The sequence below is a fragment of the Otolemur garnettii genome, unplaced genomic scaffold, assembly GCF_000181295.1.
Source record: "Otolemur garnettii isolate 467f Iridium unplaced genomic scaffold, OtoGar3 scaffold00012, whole genome shotgun sequence".
Lineage (NCBI taxonomy): Eukaryota > Metazoa > Chordata > Mammalia > Primates > Galagidae > Otolemur > Otolemur garnettii.
Genome location: NW_003852407.1, coordinates 30,631,095 through 30,636,504, shown reverse-complemented (window position 1 = coordinate 30,636,504; position 5,410 = coordinate 30,631,095).

Here is a 5,410-nt window from a genome sequence, read left to right as displayed (position 1 = left end):
GAGTCTCCTGCCTCAGCCTCCCAAGTAGCTGGGACTACAGGCACCTGCCACAACGCCCAGCTGTTTTTTGGTTGCAGCCATCATTGTTGTTTGGTGGGCCCGGGCTGGATTCAAACTCGCCAGCTCAGGTGTATGTGGAGGGCGCCTTAGCCACTTGAGCCACAGGCACCAAGCCTATAATTTTAATTCTTATGTTTAAGTCTACATTCCATTTTGAGATAATCCATAAGGTAGGGGTTCCAGTGTTATTTTGTTAGGTCCAGTTGGATATTTACTTCCTCCAGCACCATTTGTTGGAAAGATTATCTTAGCCATTGAATTTTCTTGGCATCTGTTTTACAAAAATCAACAGGTCACATGTGCGTGAGTCCACTTTAGGACTCTCCTCTGTTTCATTAACCTACATGTCTACCTTCATGACAACATCACATTGACTTGATTAATGTAGGTTTACAGTACTTGAAATCAGGTAATTTACAATAACTTCTTCAGCTTTGTTCTTTTTCAGGATTGTTTTGGCTATCCAAATTTCCACATACGTTTTAGAATCAACTTGTCAAATTCTTCAAACATTCGTATGAGATTCACATTAGATTACATTGAATCCATAATTCAATTTAAGAAAAAAACCGGTTCATATGTATTTTAACAATATTGAATCTTCCAATCCAAATCCAAGAATATAAAATTTCTCTACACTTATTTAGGTCTTCTTCAATTTTCCTCAGTAATATGTTGTAATTTTCATTATATAGAGCTTACATATTTTTTTGTTAAATTTGTCCTAAATATTTCACTTTTTTTGTGCAACTGTAAGAGGCATTGTTTTCTGATTTCAATTTCCAATTTTTTATTACTAGTATATCAAACATAGTTGCTTTTAAATTGACCTTGTATTCTGCAAACTTGTTTTTTTTGTAAATTCCACAAATACATTTTCTACAAAGATTATCATGTCATCTAAGAATAGGGCAGTGCCTGTGGCTCAGTGAGTAGGGTGCTGGCCCCATATACCAAGGGGAGCGGGTTTGAACCAGGCACTGGCTAAACTGCAACAAAAAAATAGCCAGGCATTATGGCGGGCTCCTGTAGTCCCAGCTACTCCGGAGGAGGCTGAGGCAAGAGAATCGCCTAAGCCCAAGAGCTGGAGGTTGCTGTGAGCTGTGACGCCACGGTACTCTACCAAGGGCGATAAAGTGAGACTCTGTCTCTAAAAAAAAATAAATAAAAATAAGAATAAAGAGGTTTACTTCTTCCTCTTTAATCTATGTTTTCTTTCTTTTCTTGCTGTATTACACTAACTAAAATCTACAGTATTATGCTGAATAGAAGTGATGAAAGCAGACATCCTTTCCTTGTCCTCAATCTTAGGAGGAAAGTATTAATCTTTCACCTTGAAGTCTGCTGAGATTGTACAGGTAGGACTGCTCGAGGCTAGGAGTTTGAGACCAGACTGCACAAAGTAGCAAGACCTTGTCTTTACAAAAAATAAGAAAATTTAGCTGGGCACAATGCATGTGCTTGTAGTTCCAGCTACTGGAGAGTCTGAGGAAAGGATTGCTTGAGCCCAGGAATTTGAGGCTTCAATAACCTCAGATCATGCCACTCCATTCCAGCGTAGGTGACAAGAGCAAGACCTCATCTCTTAAAAAAATTAATTTCTCTTGATTTCTTCTCTGACTTACATGTATTTAGAAGTCTGTTTAATTTCCATGTATTTGAGGACTTTTCAGTTTTCTTTTTCATTTCTAGGTCAATTCCATTGTAATCCGAGAGCAGACAATATAGTATTTCCATTCTTTTAAATTTAAGTTGTGTTTTATGGCCGCAAATGTGGTCCATGCTGGTAAATGTTCCTCGGGAACATCTTTAAAGAATGTGTAATTAACACATTCTTTAACATTCATCCACTGTTGTTGGATGAGGTTGTCTAAAGATGTTGATTACATATCCAGGTGACTGATAGTGATATTGGATCTGCCCATTTCTGATAAAGGGGTATTAAAATCTCCAACTATAATAATGGATTCATCTACTCTTTGTAATTTTTGCCTCATTTATTTTGATGTTCTGTTGTTAGGCAAATACACATTAAGAATTGTGTGTCTTCTTGGAGAATTAACCCCTTTATTATTATATTATGCCCTTATTTATCACTGATAACTTTCCTTACTTTGAAGTCTGTTGTCTGAAATAAACATATCGTCTCCTATTTTCTTTTCTTTTTTTTTTTTTTTTTTTTTGCAGTTTTTGGCTGGGGCTGGGTTTGAACCCGCCACCTCTGGCATATGGGGCCAGCACCTTACTGGCTGAGCCATAGGTGCTGCCCCTCCTATTTTGATTAGTGTTAGCATAGTATATCTTTGTCCATTTGTCTCAGTCCATTTGTGCTGTTATAACAAAATACTATAGGGTGGCGCCTGTGGCTCAGTGAGTAGGGCACCAGCCCCATATACTGAGGGTGAAGGGTTCAAATCTGGCCCCGGCCAACTGCAACCAAAAAAATAAAAGCCGGGTGTTGTGGTGGGCACCTGTAGTCCCGGCTACTCAGGAGGCTAAGACAAGAGAATCACCTAAGCCCAAGAGCTGGAGGTTGCTGTGAGCTGTGACGCCATGGGCGTCTACCGAGGGCGACAAAAACTCTGCCTCTAAAAAATAAAAAATAATAACAAAATACCATAGGTAATTTATAAAGAACAGAAACTTGTTTACTCATAGTTTGTGGGCTGGGAAGTCCAAGATCAAGACACCAATGGGTTCAATTTTTGATGAGGGTCCCAATTTCTTCCAAGATGGTGGGTGGTGCCTTGACCACTGTGTCTTCAGAAGAAGGAAGGAATGGAAGGGCAAAGGGGACAAATATCTTTTATAAGGTAACTAAGCTCATTCATAAGAACTTTGCCCCCATGACTTAATTACCTCATAATCCCAGCTCTTAATACTATCACGTTGGCAATTAAGTTTTAACATATGAATTTTGGGGAATACCTTCAGACCCACACCACCATCCATTTATTTTTAATCTCTATGTTTCTTTGTATTTAAAATGCATTCTTGCAGACAATATGGTGTTGGGGCTTGTTTTTTGATCCACTCTGACAATCTCTGGTTATTTGGCACATTTAGACTATTGACATTCTAAGTGATACTGATAGAGTAAAAATTAGTATCTACCATATTTGTTATTGTTTTGTCTGATTTCCTTGATCTGTGATCTATTTTTGAGTTCCCTTTTTCTGCCCTTTGTGATTTTAACTGAGGATTTTATGTGATACCATATTCTCTCCTATCTTAGACTATCAGTTAAACTTTTAAAAATTACTTTTTTAGTGGTTTTCCTACAGTTTGCAATATATATTTACAGCAAATCTAATACACCCTTCTGGATCTTTCCTTTTTTGTTTGTTTTGTTTCTTCAGACAGAGTCATCACCCCAGCTAGAGTGCAAAAGTGCTGTCATAGCTTACTGAAACTTCAAACAATTGGGCTCAAGCAATCCTCCTGCCTCAGCCTCCTAAACAGCTGGTACAAAAGGCACGTGCCACCACACTGGGCTAACTTTTCTATTTTTTTGTGAGCTTCTCACTCCTCTCAAACTCCTAACCTCATGCAATCCTCCCACCTTGGCCTTCTTAAATGCTAGGATTATAGGCATGAGCCACCAGGCTGTCCTTGTATCTTTATTTAGCTATAAAATGAAATAGATCATCCCTCACAGGTTGTTAGGAGGTTTGGATAAATGATATACCTGTCTGTACTCTCTACTGTGCCACCCAAATTACTTATTTCAAGGGGCCCTTTAGGTCCTTTCCATCTGTGACCTATTAAAATTTGATCTCAGGCTCGGTGCCTGTGGCTCAAGTGGCTAAAGCACCAGCCACATACACCTAAGGTGGCAGGTTCGAATCTAGCCTGGGCCCACCAAACAACAATGACGGCTGCAACCAAAAAATAGCCAGGCATTGTGGCGGGCACCTATGGTCCCAGCTACTTGGGAGGCTTAGGCAGGAGACTCGCGTAAGCCCAGGAGTTGGAGGTTGCTGTGAGCTGTGATACCACAGCACTCTACCCAGGGGAACAGCTTGAGGCTATGCCTCAAAAAAATAAAAATAAAATAAATAAATAAAATTTGATCTCAGAAATAAACCTCCAGACCTTAAGGTAAATATAACTGATGATAATGAAAGGGTTAATCCTAGGCCTTCTGCGGTGGCTCACACCTGTAACCCCAGCACTCCAGGATGTGGGTAGACTGCCTGACCTCACTGGTACGAGACCAGCCTGAGCCAGAATGAGACCCCATCTCCAAAAAATAGCCAGAAGTTGTGGTGGGCACCTTTAGTCCTAGTTACTCAGGAAGCTGTGGCAGGAGGATCTCTTGAGCCCAAGAGTTTTGAGTTTGCTGTTAGCTATGATGTTACAGAACTCTACAGAGGACAACAAAGAGAGACTGTCTCAAAAAAAAAAAAAAAAAAGTGGGGGGTCATCCCCTAGGTGAACGAACGTTTATCAAGTTGGGAGACGAAATCCAGTTAGGACGGAGCAGGCAACCACCAAGGAATAGAATTGTTTTGTCTCGCCTAAAGTGTTTGGGGGAAAAGAAATTAGGTTAGATGTTAATGTTTAAAAATCAGGATATTTCATACTGACTTTTAGATTTAAAACTTCTAATTCTGACAGGACCACTATCAAGTGGAGTGAGTACATGGCTACCCCTTTCAAAGAACACAGGGGCAGGGCTGGGCGGATAAGCGGCCAGGCATTTAAAGCATCGGGTAGCGCCTGTGGCTCAAAGGCAGGGCTCTGGCCCCTATATGCCAGAGGTGGTGGGTTCAAGCCCAGCCCCGGCCAAAAACTGCAAAAAAACCCCACTCTGCATCAACTGGGGTGCCGTAAATGAGACTAACTTCTTAATTCATCTTGTAGCAAATTGAGGCTGAGGGCATTTACAGACACCTAGGATAGATGTGCCTAGAATAGGTGTCTCGCCCTCTGCTCTCAGCACTGGGGGACCTGAGGACTCAAGAGTCAGGAGCTGAGACACTGGCCTGAATCTGCTTCACTGGGAACGCACGTGGTTGGAGCCTGCTTCTTCCTCCAGGGCACCGCTCCAGGGCAGAGCAGGGTCCAGCGGCGGCGCCTCCGAGGCGCGGGACGTCCTCCTCGCCCAGTGTCCGCGGCGACCAGGAGCGAACCCGCCAGGGGGCAGCGCGGGCTAGTGCTGGGTGTACGCAGCGGGAAAGCCGGGGGCGACCGGGGGAGCCGGGAGAGAGGTCGCTATTTCCCGGCCGGCCGAGTTCACCGTGGCGGCCACACCCCCTCACCGCGGCCAATCAGCGCCCGCCGCGCCCCCGCCGCGCCCCCGCTGCGCCCCCGCCCGCCTAGTTCTGCCGCGCTCCGCGGTGCACTC